This window comes from Carassius gibelio, chromosome B13, assembly GCF_023724105.1.
Source record: "Carassius gibelio isolate Cgi1373 ecotype wild population from Czech Republic chromosome B13, carGib1.2-hapl.c, whole genome shotgun sequence".
Taxonomy (NCBI): Eukaryota; Metazoa; Chordata; class Actinopteri; order Cypriniformes; family Cyprinidae; genus Carassius; species Carassius gibelio.
Window position 1 is genome coordinate 10983647 of NC_068408.1, and position 17232 is coordinate 11000878.

Below are 17232 nucleotides of genomic sequence, written 5' to 3' on the forward strand. Positions count from 1 at the left end.
AGTTGATTAAAGGTGGATTCCATTAAATAGAGGTGTGTGTGTGTGTGTGTGTGTGTGTGTGTGTGTGTGTGTGTGTGTGTGTGTGTGTGTGTGTGTGTGTGTGTGTGTGCGTGTGTGTGTGTGTGTGTGTGTGTGTGAGCATGCACATTAAGCAGAGATTCGTGGATAATAATAGCCAGTTACGATGGAAACTTCAGTCTCACTGCTGGTGTTGTAACAGGAGGTATTTTGCACCCCTGCACCTGCTGGCTGAAAAGCAAACATTGCTTTTTTAATTGTGTATTTTTATTTAAGAATTCAAATCTCTGGCCTCCCCCTAGCCAGTCTACACAGGACATCAGGCTATCAGCGAATGATGTGATTCTACAATCATTTAAACGGTTGACTCTGAACCAGACAGTATAAAACCGAGGTATGATTTACCTATATTTGATGATGGTTGATTCCTACAGTACATTTGCATCAATGTCAATCAATTGTAAAAAAAATAAATAAAAAAATAATAATCATTTGGAGCTGCCCAACATGGAAACCTAGGGGATATTCACACAGAAGCTCTTGTGTTAAAAAACATGAGTTGAAGGCAACACAGGATTGTGACTGTTAAGCTACATCTTGCTAATTTTTTAGCATCTCGTGTCTTTTTTAAACCTATTTTATCCTGACATGACTTGAATAATGACAACAAGTCTTAAGACTACAACATTATTCTCATAAGTTTTACTGTATTCTCATAATATTACATATATTGCACATATATTACAAATATTACAATTATATATACATAAATTTATTTATTTATTTATTTGTTATGTGACACTAAGAGGTGGAAACCATAAGATGGAAGGAAAATGTACATTTCAATGCATTAGCATTCGTTTAAGTTTTACGAATACCTCCACAACTCTTACTAGCTGGTTTTCATTACAGTTACATGCAAAAACTATTAAAAGCATAAGCAGAAGGCAAAAACCAGCTCTCTGTGAACTGGCCCTGAAACAGCATCTCTTTTTCCTCGAATGAAACGGTCCCAATTTCTTTCGGAGCAAAAAACTAAAAATTCTGTCCGTGGGGATTTGAAGTGAGTCATTTTCTAATATGGCTCTATTTGTTTATTCTAAGTATCAAGGAAACAATCCCGTTGAATCCACTCTGAGATAAACACCTGTAGTCAAAAAGACTCCGTATTGTTAAAGCTGATCCTGCTCCGCTCTGTATGATCCCACTCCATATGCAAAGTTTATAAGTTGCTATGTATATCCATAAAAACAACAACTGGGGAGTGCAAACAACAAATGACCAAAGAGAGTTTGTTGATGTCAGAAGATAATTAATTAGGGCATAGCCATGATACTTTCTGTCTGATGCAGAGCACACATACCACATTTTAAAGGGGGAAGTTAATTTTTTATTAATTTTTTTTAGAGAAGTGCTGACCCATTTTCTGACCAACAGAAAGTACATTGTGTTTAATTGTTCGGCTTTGTTTGCGTTAGTTTATGTGAGGGAGAAACCTACAAACATCTGTCGGCCAAATGAGCTGGTGTTTCATCAGTTGAGTATGCTCTGTTCTGAGCACACTTTAAATTAGATTCTACACAACCACTGCTTGGGCACACATGTACAATTTTCTAAAACAGTGCTTATTATCAGTGTGAATGAGATTTACTGCCCATATGCCGCTGGAACAGTTAAATGGCAAGAAGTGATTTTTTTTTTTATTTGTGGGGTAGAGTCATTGATACACGTAAAAAAAGAGTGTGTTAAATAAATGATAGTATTTATTTGTTTTGCAATCAGTTTGGCCATTATAGTTAAAACCATGCAATGTTTAAATGCCTGTTCGTTGGTATTTTCTGTGGTTTGCCTGCTTTAAGTAAGTCCAAACAGCCCTTAGACCACCTGTACAAGAAATGATCTTCGCCTACCTGGCCTGGTTAACCATAATTCTGCTTCCCCTTAGCTTATCATATTGTGCCAGGTCTCCTCTGTGGTAAGGCCTTGGGCAGCAGTGTGTTCCCCATCAGGGCCCGAGCTAATTTATTAGCCCATAAAAGCCTGCGCAGCCTCCAGTAGAGCTTTGATATATTCATCACAATGTGTTGGCTTGTAAAAATACTCAACCCCCTGAGAGATTTCAGCACTTTGTTTACAAGGACCTGTTGCAGGAGGGGGCGGAGGGAAAAACAGAGGGATGAAAAAGACGAGAGGAGGACTGCAGAACAGGTGTTACAGGTAATGAATTTCGACTTTGAGAAACAAGAGTTGTGATGCTTCCCAAGTCAGTTTTACTGTCAGGTGCCTGGTCTAAAGCCAGGACCTGAAGGGAAACATAGCCTAGGTCTTGCTAACGCAACTGTTGAGCTTGATACTGACACCTTGGCTGTGTGGAATCCAGTTCCTCAACTGAATTAATAAATCCCAAAGTTACTGACCCAGTCAGGAGACATAAAATTGCCTGCCTTGAGACAAGAAGGCTGATGTTGGGCAGTAAATGTTACTTTCTTGTTTTAGGAGATGAACAAGCCAAACAGATGTACTAAATCTCCATATTTGGATCTGCAGTGTAATTCGCAGCTTATAAGTAGAGTGGCTCAACACCACCACAGATTATTGCAGATGAAGGTTGCCTACAGCACTCACATCGCTTGATTTTCAGATGTTTGACTTGAGGTTAGAGGAGGTGATTCTATAGAAACCAGTTTGAAAACACCACAAATGCACTGCAAATTAGAATTGACTTGAGAAAGTCCCCTTTGACCCTTAGGATAAGAATTGCCCTGTTTCTGTGGCTCTTACTCCACTAAGATCTGCCCAATGATGATGGTTTTGGCTTGATTCGAGGAACAGAATTGCTTCACCCCTCCCTTTTGGCTTTTTGGAATTAGAGGCGATGCAGATGTTAAGTGCCTTCACAGAACTGTGCTTGCACTGGCCCTTTATGTCCGGGGACATTAAAACAGCGAGACCTAAATCTGGCCCGACATTACACAGGCACTGGTGTGTACTGTATGTGTAGGCGATGTAATAAACCTCAAGTGATTTTGGTGCACTTCGTTTTCCGCCCACACGATCTTGACGAGGTCTCGCCTTTGCCGACAGTAGCTGAGCGTAATGGCAGCTTTTGGCACGTGAAGCCCCTTGATTTCGCCAGACAGCGCTCCCTTCTCACTGCTGTGGTTTGGGTTTGGCTCATGGCATGCGGGGGATTTGAGACATTGGAAAGGCATTTCCCTGTGTGACCACAAAGACTTGCCCTCCTGTGTGAGAATGAGGCAGATTCTGGCACCCGGGCTCCACTAATGAAAGATTTAATTTCAGTTAAGGGCTATAGGAGGGTCAGTCACTTTCCATCTGACATAATGCAGGTCCTGAACATGCTGTTGTTTTATTTTGTTACCTAGCTGTGTTGTCCCGGCCACACAAGGGAAAGATGACAAAGGCTGAATCTTCCTATACGCTCGTAATTTCCACCGTGTCTAATCATCTCCACACCCACCATAAGGCCTGAATTATCAGCCGTCTGAATCAGCTTCATTCAGATACTTTTTTTTTAATATGTTTGTGGCTATTTTTGCAGTCTCACACATAATGTGAAGACTCTCTGCTTTGTCTTTGAGTTTCCCCATGGCTTCCACCTCAAGTTCATTGTCCATGTGTGAACATGGTTTCGATTCTCTGGTCGCTCGTTCTCTGCACCTTCACCCAAATAAACCCTCAACACAGATCCGAAGCCAAAGGAAATCAAGTCTTATTTGAGATTGGGTTACATCAGGAGAAGTTCCAAGAATTTTGAAGCTAAACAGAGCAGAAGGTATTGTGAAGGCTCTCATGTTAGCAATAAGTATGCTGAGGGAGGAAAGGTCATGCATAGTTGTAGCAGGCTAAAATGGCAAAGGCATAACCTCTAGTCACAACCTAAGGACTGTGGTCTGTTTTACGAGTGTGTGCTGTGTTCAAAAGCAGTTTGTTCCTGAGCTTTATTAGATTTAGTCTGTGGGCAGGGTCACTGGTTCCCCTGAGGGAGGTTATTGCCTTGTAAACTGTGTTAACATGTATGTTAATGTTACTGTATTTCACTACAGGATATGAAGTCCCAAAAGTCCTGCAGCCGCTACATGAGACTCTAATCTACATCTCAAATTTACAGCTTTTAATGATTTGTTTGGCACCATGAAGGAGCATAGTTAACATTTTTATTATTATTAGAGATTTTTCAAGAGTGATATCAGAAGTTAGGCCCATTTCTGGAAATGTGACAGTTATTGTATCATAACACCACAGCTTTGTTTTTACATGTCTTGTCTTGGTCAGTGACATGACAGTCATTTGTTCAGTTGGCAGTCAATGGATTAAATAGATTAAAAAGGCAATATAATGATTACATATGTAATTATTTAAATTCACCACTGAATTAAAATTCATTTTGATATTTTTGGGCAGATGGTGTAAAGTAAAAAAACACCAAAAAAAAAAAAATGTGTCTGAGTAATTCATTAATCCTAGTAATTTAATAACGAAAATGTCTAATTAAAAGAAATAAATTAAGTACTTTGATATTATCTCTATTATTATTTACTAAATTAGATTGTTTTACTGCTTATTTATATTTCAAAAATTTATCAAAGCCTTGATTTAATCAAATGCAGAAAAAAGGAAATGACATCATCGATAGGATCTGCGGACCCTCATTACTGTGTAGAGGTCTGTGCAGTCTTAAAAATATCAGGAAATTTGACCTTTACATGACAAGTTATAAAATTATTTTGTTTTTAATTTAAATTACATTTACTAATAAATAATTCTTAATATTTGTAAAAAAAAAAAATAATAATAATAATAATAAAAATAATAATAAAAATTTTATAAAACATATTAAAAACCTTTTTGAAAGTCACACTCAGATAGACCGACAAATACAGATGTATACGAATACTGTATAGGAAAATTGTGATTGAGATTTAGACCAATACAACTGTTTTTTCCAATTTCCTTCCTTTCCAATGTCATTGATGCATGTTTCAAATGTGACCCTGGACCACAAAACAAGTCTTATGTCTCTGGGGTATAATTGTAGCAATAGCCAAAAAAAAAAAATTATTGGTCAAAATTATCAATTTTTCTTTTATGCCAGAAATCGTTAAGTAAAGATCATGTTCCATGAAGATATTTTGTAAATTTCCTACCGCAAATATATAAAAAGGTAGTTTTTGATTTATAATATACTTTGCAAAAAAATCATTTAGACAAAATCAAAGGCGATTTTCTCCTTAAGTTTAATTAATTTTTTTTTTTTTTTTTTTTTGCACCCTCAGACTTTCAAATAGTTGTATCTCGGCCAGATATTGTCCGATCCTAATAAACCATACATCAATGGAAAGCTTATTTATTCAGCTTTTGGATGATGTATGAATCTCAGTTTCGAAAAATTGACACTTAAGACTGGTTTTGTGGTCCAGGGTCAGAAATGGGTGGACATCGATTTAGATGTAAAAAAAAAAAAAAACAATATGTAGCAGATGTACACCATATAATAAACTGTCAAACTATGTCAAACTTGTTAATTGACTAAGATAAGAAACACGCTAACCAACCAGATGCAATTAGCATATGGTCACATGAGGTCAGCTTTGCAATAGTTGCAATTATTTTACCAAGAATTAAGACCTAAGTAAACCTCATTTAAGAACATGGAGGAACCTTGGAGCTCCAGACGGCCTGATCACTCTGGCTGATAAGCAACCGCAGATTGCAGCTGCTAGCAGTAGCTCTGGACTGATTTGCTGCTTGGTTAAGGGGCAAAGAAAAACACCAGCCCCAGCCTGCAAGTATGTTGGCGGTAAAATCTGGAGCATGTTTGCTTTACTGGTGCGAGCTCGGACACTGGTCCACATTCCACTGACCCCCACTTCTCCATGTTTTCACAGGAAATAAACAGAGGCTTGTTGCGGCTGCCTTATCACTCCCTGTCTGTTTGGAGCACAACCAAAAGCTACACATCTGCAAAGCTGCCCAGTGGCGGGTGAGCATGGAATAACTCATCAGGTTACATGCACAGAGTCGTTTTCAAGGGGTGACTGAGTAAAGGTGGCTGTATTAAGTGTGAAAGGAATCAGGGCCAAGAGCGCAATCACTCTCTGATTAGACTGATCAGATTTTTCCTCCACAAATGGGGGGAAAAAAGCATTCTGCATTTCTGAAGCAGCATGTCATTCACCGAATGAGCAGAACTGCCTTCAAAATAGGCAAATCTAACATAGGAATGGTGGCAAGACTTTACCAAGTAAGGTAAGAACTCCAGTAGTAGTTCATTTATGTCTCTAAAGTCAGCATGAAATGGGAATTCTGCCTACCTATTTCCTAAATGAATGTTATTGAAAATGTTATAGCTCTGTCTTTTAGTGCCAGGGTTTTCATTTAATCATTTAGTCTGCATAAACTCTACTCTTTTGTTACAACGGACTGCATGCTCACGTTCAAATCTGCCTCCATCCAATCAACAACTGGTGAATAAAATAAAGTCCTAACTACATTTTTGTTTTGATTCAGTTGGTTCAACTGAAACCTCCGAAAACCCTCCTAAACCCAGCCATCAAACCAGGCTGTCCAAGCTCACCCCATATACCCTTATATACAGCAGTATTTGAGGGGACAGCCATATAGAGATGTCCGAAACCGAAAATGTGGAGTGCAGTCATTCAGTCCCATAATGCACTGCAGTTAACTGATGTGCATGTACTGTGAAGGTCGCACCAAATAAATCCCCACCTATTATCATCCACAGCCCTCTCGTGCACTCAGTGTCCAAATTCGCTGTGAATTTTCAGTCACGAAAGAAGAGGTGAATGAGAGCATAGAGGTGATTTCAGACACAGCTCTTGTTCTTACACACATGTATAAGAGTGGTTATAGTGTGGTTCATGTAGGTTGTCTACAAACCGGAAGGTTGGTGGTTCAATCCCCGGCTCCACCTGACCAAGTGTCGAGGTGTCCTTGAGCAAGACACCTAACCCCAGCTGCTCCCGATGAGCTGGATGGCGCCTTGTATGGCAGACACCGCCGTCGGTGTGTGAATGTGTGTGTGAATGGGTGATTGTGAGGCAAATTGTAAAGCGCTTTGGATGGCCATGTGGTCTGTTGAAAGCGCTATATAAATGCAGTCCATTTACCATTTACCATGTATCATTATAGGTCTCACCTGTTTCTGTCAGCAAACAGTGTTGAGAGCAGTTCTGTACAACTTTGTGCCATATTTGGAGCTCTTTCTCTCTCCTTCAGTCTCTATTTTTCTGTTTTCCAGTTTAACTGTTTTGGATAATGTTTTTGTGGTCAGTCAAGTCAAAGAGATTTTGTTGTTGATTGTTTGGAGGAGTTTTCGAGGTGTACATTGCCGCTTGCCAACCCACAGTCAATTCAGTGTGCCCTGGCCACTTCACACACACACTAACACACACACACACACACACACACACACACACACACACTCACATTCTCTCATTAGGTCATTATAGTCCATTGGCTCCTTGCATGCTCACATTGATTTGTGTGTACACAGAGTTAATGGGTCAGATTAGAGAGAGCTGTACAGTAATAGTTGCCGCCTCAGCTGTAACACTGTGGTTAACCCAGCGAAGCTCATTAGCTCTGTCCCTTAAAGGCAGACCATTTGCTTTTCAGTCTCAATGTGGGAACAATTTAGCCGTCTAATTGGACAGATCAACGAGGGTGTCGTCACCAGCTCTGTAACGTCTTTCTCCCGGTATTCTGCCTTTCATTATCTCTGTTCTTCAAACTGGATTATTTTAGCCCCAACTTTGAAATATGTTAACTTCAGCAGGATGAATATCTAAACATTTTCTTGATTACCCTACAATGGACAAAGAGATATGTGCATGCCAACTGCTATCAGCAGTGCAACATTTCAGAAAGATAAGTCCTTGTATCTGGTTACCTTTCTAAATCATAATGTAAACTATTTTCTGTTTGTATTTATGTAGACGGACTAGAGATGTTTTCTCAGCAGGATGGTTTGGCAATGCCGAGAATCCCCAGTGAGTGAGAAAGAAAAATGACGGGCAACGGAGAGAGGAATGAAGTCTCATTTGGCTAGAGACCCACAACCACCCACCCACATGCAGGAGAGCAAGGACCTAGTTGGCTGAAGTTTCTGATAAACCACTGCAGTGTGGGAAAGCTCATCACTCATCTTCAAATGGTTATTAGAAAAAAAAGTAAACGGCACACACTGAGCATCACTTTGTAAAAAAACTTCCAGTAGATGCAGAGAAACCTGTACATACATACATTTATCAGCAAGGATGCATTAAATAGAAATCAAGAAAGACATTTATAATGTTACAAAAAATATAACTGAAATAAGTGCTGTTCTTTTGAACTTCCTATTTATCAGAAAAACTTGAAAAAAGTTGCCAGCAGCAACATGCATTTTCAACACTCATAATAATAGGAGGAATTATTTGAGCAGCATGTTATATTTTTTTCTGAATGATAATGTGACACTGAAGAGAGGAGTTCCCAGGTTTATAAAGATTTACTTAGTAGTTGTAGAACACTTGAGTGAACTAGTGTATAAAAGATTAGTTCAAGTGTACTACAACTTAATTCATGTTTAAATAAAAAGATAGTAAGCGTGTCCCAAAGTAAAGGTGTCCCAAAATAGCACAGTTGAGTACACTTAGATGATCTTAGGTTTATCTTAGGAAGTGCTAAATAATATTTCTTTATATATTAAATACAAAATTAGTGAGCAAAAATAGAGAACTTTAAATACACTATATACTATAAATAAATGCTATTTGAAATACTTTAAGTATACAATTATTCAAATATACTAAAAGAGAAAACAGTTGTATCAATTGTAATCATAAGTAATATTTAACAATGCTACTGTTTTTATTAACCAGTCTTTCTGCAGATCTTAATGAATGAGTCAATGAACCATTCAGTCAAACTAATTCAAATCAAAAACATTGATTCATTCAGGAATGTTTGAAACGTACTACAGTACAATGGCTGCTTTGGCTTCATTTAGAATTATTTTCTTAGTTATATACAAAAAATATACAAAGTACTGGCAATGCTGTGTCTAAAACATTTGCTTAATGTTAACTTCTTGTTCATTACTGTTACTCTACTCTAGTATTGGGCCATTTTAAAAATGCCAGGAAGTCAGGATTTGTAAAGACAAGAGCCTTAGCACTTTGTCATAGTATTAGTTTCAACTCTATTTTATTGACTACTGGATGAGAGCAAACAGAAAGACAGTTACTGAAACTAAACTGTTTTGGAGGAGCACAGGTTTCTTTCATGGCTCCAAGGGAGTATTTGGCTGAACACTGGTTGTTTAGGCCTGAAGTACTGTGTAACTGTCTGAGACAACAATTTTGATCATAAAATGATCTCTGATTTGAACTTAAACTGACTGGCTTTCACAGAAACTCCAGCTGAACTACTTGGCATCTTCTAACGAATCCCAGTAACAAGAAACTATGTGTCACTCTTACTGTTTATCTTGTCATGGTTGGACCTCTAATAAGGCTGTAATCTTGTTAAATTTTTCCTTTTCTCATTATCGTGATCTCCTCCCGAGTTTTAGTCATATCTTATTTTCCTGAGAGACGTGAAAATATGATTTTCAGAGGAGTGAAGCATTCGGATTGTAGTATTAATCAGAGTCATTTCTCAGATTAGCGAAATCCCTTGTTGAAACAAATGACTGACCTCAGCCGAATGTAGACTCATTGTTTTTCCTCAGACAACAGGGAGGTTAGCCTCCGACCTTCGCTCCGCTTTCTCCATCTTTACCTCTATCTATCTCTCTATCGCTGACATCACAGTGAAAGCCTTTGACTTCCTGTTCCCTGGACGCCCTCAACTTCTGGAAATCTTGCGTTGAACTTTTGATGTCTTCCGCAGTTTTGGCATAGCTGCAGGGTGTAGGTGATTGAGAAATCTCATCTCTGGTCACAAGAGACGCAGACATCATGAGTCCTAAGTTGTTTTTGTTGATAGGATCATGGAAAATGTGAATATGTACAGTTTCGAATGGGGCTCTAATCAGAAGCCTCAGAGTCATCTCAGACTGCAGCCTGCCGCACTAGACTAATTTCATTGAGATTGGTTTTGATTTGTTTTGATTTTTGTTTTGAATTTGATTTTATCCACGAAAATGTGATATGTTCAGTGTGCATGTGAGAGAGGGAAAAGAGCAAGAGAGCGAAGAGTTAGAGACAGATCCAGATGCATGCTATTTTTGATTTATGGGAAAACATTTCTGCTTTTTACCTTCCTGCAAGGAACCAGATTACAACTGAACAAACCCCAAGAACTCCGATAACATCGCACAGTAATCCCAATCTGGCAAGGGCACCGAACAAAAGAAAGAGAAAGAGAGAAAGACAGATATACAGAAAGAGAAAGAGCAAGAAGGCCAGGAGAGAATGATGGAGGGAAACGGAGAGATAGGGAAAGAGAAGTTTAAAAGAAAAAAAAATGACAAGATGTAATGTTGTAGGTATGCTTGTCATCATTTGGTGGGACGGATGTTCCATCCAGCTCATAAAGTTAGTGCACTTACGAGGACCTCTGCTGGAATAAATACGTAATTCATTACACTTTTGGATTGGTCGCTTCTGAATAATAGCCAGTAAATATGAAGATATTTCTTAATTTTTCCCATTATCATCATATGTTTCCCATTGCTCACTTTTTCATGGGTTATTAATTAAACCTGGACTGTCAGGTCCAGTTTTAGATGATGAAACTAAACAGCATGTGAAAGTTTCTGTGACTTTACATAGTGCATGAATATTTAATGAGCTAATTTAACTAGAAAAGTTGTTGAATAACATTCTGTAGCATTCTACTATTGTGTTGTTTTAAATTTATTTTTTCGACAATTCAGGTATTAACCTACTAGAAGTTTAAAAAAGTGCATAAAAATACAAATAAAACATAAAATGTTGCTTTATCCCAGTGAAAAACCTTCCTTTATTTGGGGTTCGAAAAGACTTTAACGTAGAATTAAGTGTACTGTGAAAAACCCGCCAGAGACAGCAAGGGAGAAGGACATAAAACAGTGAGAGAGTTAGGGTTTACTTTAGATAAACTCAGGGATTTGATGGACAGCATGGCAGCGGTTTGGAGAGAGCAGAGGAGCAGGTTTCACTCTGTTACAGTAGAGCCTTTGTTTAAGACATTATTGTTTTTACTGAAGCTCTACCACGGGGAGCTGAAACACACCCTCACATACAGAGTGGTGATGAGTATTTGAGAACTGTCAATATTGATTTTGCAAAGCAGACATTGATTTGTCACGAATTTTTTCACGAGTGTGATGGTGGTTTTCATCTCATTCTGTACTTTTTTCATTGTTTTTCGACCATACACACATGTACAATGACAATAACAGATTTCAGTTTTTATTGTCCTTTCTAATCCATGTAAAACCTGGATTATACCCTGGAAATGCATATTTACAAAAAAATATTTTTAACACATGTAGATTGAAGATTCAGGGATCAGTCTACCCAAAATGCTCAATTCTGTCATAATTTGCTCACCCTGGCTATGTAGCTTTTGTGTTCAGCAGAGGAGGGAGATGTATTCAGGTTTGGGGCATCTTGAGAGTGAGTAAATGATGACAGTTTTCATTTGGGGGTGAACAATTCCTTTAATATTAATAAAATAATTCACAAAGAGAAAAACAACTCACTGCTTTAAATGAAGATCTTTAATACAGTTACTTTTCACGTCATATCTTTTTGCACCAAATAGTATAAATAACAGTATTGATAAGTAATGGTATCGATAAGTATTGGTATCAGTATCGATAAAATGTAAATGATACCCATCCCTATGTCCCCTCTTTTCACAAAAACAAATGTGTGTGTGTGTGTGTGTGTGTGTGAAAGTGAGCGAAGTGAATGCATTGTATTCTGCATTGTAGTCTAGAGCCTTTCAATCAGGGAACATCATCGTTGATGACGTATACTAAAACTTATCTTGCTTGTGTACCCGCATTCAAGGTCAAAGGGCAGAGTTTAGGGGCAGCATGCTGGGTATTTATTTACGAGACGGCTCTCCTGACTCTGTTCTGTGAGGATGGTTTGATGCTGCCTTCACTGATTACAGCAGTGACATTCAGAGATGATGACAGCCTATGATTTAGCTCAGAACCTCCTGTTGACCTCTTCTTGCCCCCGACAGAGTGATTCTCCTGGGGGTCTCTGCTTTAAGAGCCCTTACCCATCTCCCCCCTGTACAGAAGAGGGCTGGCACTGCTTTCGCAACTCTAATCAGGTCTGTTTCAGTCCCGTGGCTGAGATCCCTCAGTAATGAACCACATCTAATTGGACAGATGCGATCACCGTGACAATCGGGTCGTCATGGATACCAGGTTACCAGGGTATGATATTTGATAAATAGGTGGGAATGAAACACAGGCTGGAGCAGTGATATGTCAGACACATAATCATGTTCATACAATTGAAAACATATGAAAGCCTTGGACATGCATGTGGACATTTGCACACTCCTGCCTGACTCAGACTTTCCAAATGTGGTATTGTATTACAGAGGAAATTAACGTATGGGCCACATTTGTATCATGTAGTGAACACATCTTAAAATCTATACATTTAAACACAACTTTGTTATTATTATTATTGTTATTATTATTTCAGCATTTGTGCCAGAATAATGCCAGGAACTGTTCAACTCATTTAACAGGTAATAAAAATGTATTCTGTCCACTGGGACCATATGTTGTTCTAGCTAATCAAAACAGCTTTTTTAAATAGTTAGCATTGTGCTAAGCTAGTACTCTTAGCTTAAGATGTTAGCTTACTAACAATGGTAAACTGACAACAAAAAGAAAGGTAATTTGACCATTTTAGCTTGAAAGATTAAAAACATGAATTGCATAAATGTTTAAATGTTTTTGTTGTTGTTGTTGTTGTTGTTTTATGAGTGAAAGATAGAAAATGAGATCCAAATAGTTAGAACTCTTGGCAGATCGCAAACGTATAAGTGCATTTCCGCCACCTATCTCTCAAGTGGACCATTAACACTCCTAATTAAGATTGTAGATATAGTTTCAATGGTCCATTTGAGAGTTAGGTGGCAGTAATGCACTTATAAGTCTGCGATCTGCTAGAAAAGCAGCAGAAGAAGAAGAAACCTCACGTGCCTCCTGCTGTGAACGCACTTTTACAAGAGTTCTAACAATGCGTGAATCAGAGGTAAAAAAAATAAAAACTATATAAATACTCTTCCGTTTCTAGCACAGACTGATCTTTTTGTGTCTTTACACCCACGTATTGTAACGAGCCACAGGGTTTAATTTGTATTTGTCTGTGCATGTTTTTTTTTTTATCTTAATAGATTCTGTTACCATTTTCAAAACATTGTACAACTGAGAGACTGCAACGACTGAAGCTAAAAATCATTATTTGTGTTCTACTGAAGAAACAAAGTCACCTACATCTTGGAAGCCCTTGGGGTAAGCGCATAAACATAAACATTTTATTTTTGGGTGAACTATCCCTTTAAGATGAATAAGTGAACATTTTTCATGTCCTTCCATCTGTTTCCTCAGGCCTGCTTTCCCAGGGAAAGATGATGAAGGGAATGAAAATAAGGAAAAAATGAAAAACAGAAGAATAAAAGAGCTACAGCTCAAAAATCTCAACACAAACTGTTCCTACTGCGCTGCTACATGGCCTACTGTTCTACCACCTAAGAGACAAGGCAAGAGAGAGCGAGGGCAAGAGAGGAGAAGAGGAAAGAGTCCCAGAGAAGGACATGCCGATTCCACCCAAGAGAACAACACTGGAAGAAAGAATAGCGAAGGAGAGATTGGATGACAGAGTTCCAGCAGAGAAAATAAATGAAGAATTTAGGTAGAGTGTTGACTTTTTACTCAACAAGAGCGATGGATAGTTAGTTAGAAATAAAGAAGGAATGGACAAAATCGGGAGAGAGACCAGAAGCAGAGTTTCTATTGATGTAGTGAAATGATACTATATGTGTGTGTATGCATGTACATATGAACAAGAAATAACGTGTGTGATTTCTGTTCCACTCGCAACACCAAACAGAACTGCTAAAACAATGATTGTTTTCAAACATGTTTTCCAAACACTCACCCATTCTGTCATTGGTCAGTCAAACAATGGCCCCGCCCTAAACTCATGCTATTTGTTGAGTCACTGTTGCTGTGTTAGGCTGGTCGGATTTCATAAACAAACTGAAATGTTTTGTCCGCATTTATCTAATTTTAAAGAAACCAGCCTAACAATGGCATATGTATAATTGTCACTTCAATTACACTTCAGCTTTAATGTGCATGTTTAATGCTTATTAATTACGCAATTATTCATTTATATGCACTTGTTACTGAAAAGCATCAGCCTTTTTGATTACAGGGCCCACTGTTCACAAAAATATATATATAAAAAAAAAAAAAAAGTAACTCCAACAGTTCTGATGAAAATGAACTCAAAATTAAAAATTCCATACGGTTTGAAATTAACAAAAAAAAAAAAAAAAAAAAGTTTAGATTTTTTTTTAGCTTCAAGGCTTGTTTTGTTTTATCTAGGGCCTAAATCATTTATTTTAAATAAATCAAGTCAACTTAAGGCCTCCTTGGAAGTTTGCAAAAAACCCTTAAAGGGCCCCCGACCCCTGTTATGAGCCACTACTCATAGGTTCTCTTACAAAAATTACATTCATATTTTTTTCTAAAAACCTTTTGAATTTGTTTCTCAGTTTGTTTAGTAGTACTCTTTCCCTTCAACTTTCTTTTCTCCTCGTCTTGAGCAGGAACATTCAGGTGGAAGATTAAAGAGAAAGACTAGTGTAATGAGGTGGGGTGTATCAGGAAGCTACAAACCTCATTCCACACAAGGAAACGCAAACCATTAGACAACACTGTCTTTCAGAAACCAGACAATACCCTTTTCATCAACAAACAATGTGTGTGTGCTGTGTGTGTGCACATATTTGCAGACAGTCAGGCACGCCTCTGCAGGTAAGTTTTTTTTTTTTTTTGCCATCCTGTTGGCAGTTGCTGTCATTCAGGTGTCTTGTCCGTTATTGCAACATTTGGCACTATTCAAATGAGAAACATTACACAAAAGATCCTTCTATTGGCAGGTGATACTTGTTTATGTTCTTAATACTTGCGCTCTTATGAGATTTCCTTCAGTCAACAAATACTGGTGTTGTAATTCTCAGTGCCTCTGAAATGCAAGCAAAAGTCCAGTTTATATGGTAATGAAAACTAGTGGACTCCAGAGACGGACTACATTTACTCAGGATAACATCTTCAGCACTCTGAGGACAGTCCACAGTACATTCTTCCCCTTGAGATACATTCGGTGTAAAGTCTCAGTACATTTGTATAAAAGCCGCAACACATGCAGACACAAAGGAGTGAATTAGTTCTAATCATAAAGTTGTCATCGGTGGCTTTGGAATGTTTTGGGTTGCCGTGGGCAATAAGTGTGAACTTTCATTCATTTAGACAGATTACATTCCATCTGTGGTTAACAGACTATCTAAACAAATACTACCAGGTGAGAAACTTTAATTAAATACAAACACATTTACTCAGCTATCTAAAAAGCTCATTTTCACATTTAAATCACTTTTAGTGCAGCTTTCTTTTTTACCTATTTTTTTTTATTTGAGGACATCCTTGGATGTTTGAATATTTAGCATACTTTTGGTGACAGTTTAGCCTGGAAACTACAGCTAACTCTGTACACACATACACACTTTCTCTCTAGAAATGTTGTCTTGCTTAAGCTTCACTATAGCATTAGCCCTAACCCAGAGTTCAGGGATTCTGTCAGGTCACTGTTAACTGAAATCCCAGGGGTAAGATCTCACTCTGCCGGATATTTAGGCACAGTCTTAACGTGACTTTCTTCATCGCATGTCAGCCCACTGACTTCACAAGCGTGAGGGTCCAACATCAACACTTGAAGATTTAATATATCATCCTATGCTTACATGACCATCTACTGTAAATAGCTTGTTTGCCTCTGTCCAGCCCCAATCTACCCCTTACCACATTTTGTATTGTGCTTTCTTCCATCTTTAGCCCACTATCTGCCCCCATGCTCTGCCCCAGGCTGACTGTTTCTGTAAAACTAACTCTGCTGCCAATTATTGGCGAGAGGCTGTTTCATTTTGATGTGGGCAATTTAACAAGAGTCCCGTAAACGTCTGCATTTTTCTTTCAGAGTGCTGTAGTTTTGTCTCTCATTTCTTTAACAAGCTGGAAAACACTTCAAGAGGAATCAGACTCCAACACATGCAAACCAGCTGCAACAGGTCAACACAAATGATCAACAACAGGATTTGAGCATGTTGGATCCTTTACCGAACAGAATAAAGATTTTCTGTTTAAAAAATTAAGCCATTCCACTGAGTTGGAAATTGGATAAATATTTGCGCAATTAAATGCAATTTGGGCAAGTAAGTGTAACTGATATATGTGTAATTATTGTAATCTGAGAATGTTCCGATAATTATGCAATTCATTTGATGCCAGTTTTGGAACAGGAAGAGAATATTCTGAACACTGCTCTTGCATCTCTAATGAAAATGAATGCTGCTTTATTCTCATGACTCACCACCAATATTTGCCTCCATGAGGCATTTTATTAAATAAATCAGTAGACATGACTTTAAGAAGCAATGCCCTCTAGTGTCTAGGAAAGGAGCTTTCCTTAAATTAATTTCAAATGAACAAAACTTAAAATTCTATACTATTTGCTAATGTCTTCCCAAACGGTGAACTCCAAACAGTTTAATTTCGAAAATATGTTGTCCTTTTTTCGCAATCAATTATATTGATTACAGATTAAAGCTTTGAGACTTAAAAAAAAATGCAAAATCAACATAAACCTAATGACTTTGTAAGCCATATGGTTTGTTGCAATTTGTTTTTTTTTTAATGTAAATTTATCATTCCAGTGAGCTGTTAAAGTCGGCATGAACTGAAAATTCACTATTATCTGTTTTCTAAATGCATGTTATGGATCTTAATGTTAGTGTTTCAATCTTAAAGTGTTTTGATCTTCTAATGTTTAATAAAAAAAAGCCATAATGGGACCTTTCAGCTTAAACTTTGCCCCATCAAGCTCGCACTCATTGCCATTTTATTTATTTTTTTTTTCAGTTCCCAAGTCTCCAAATCCA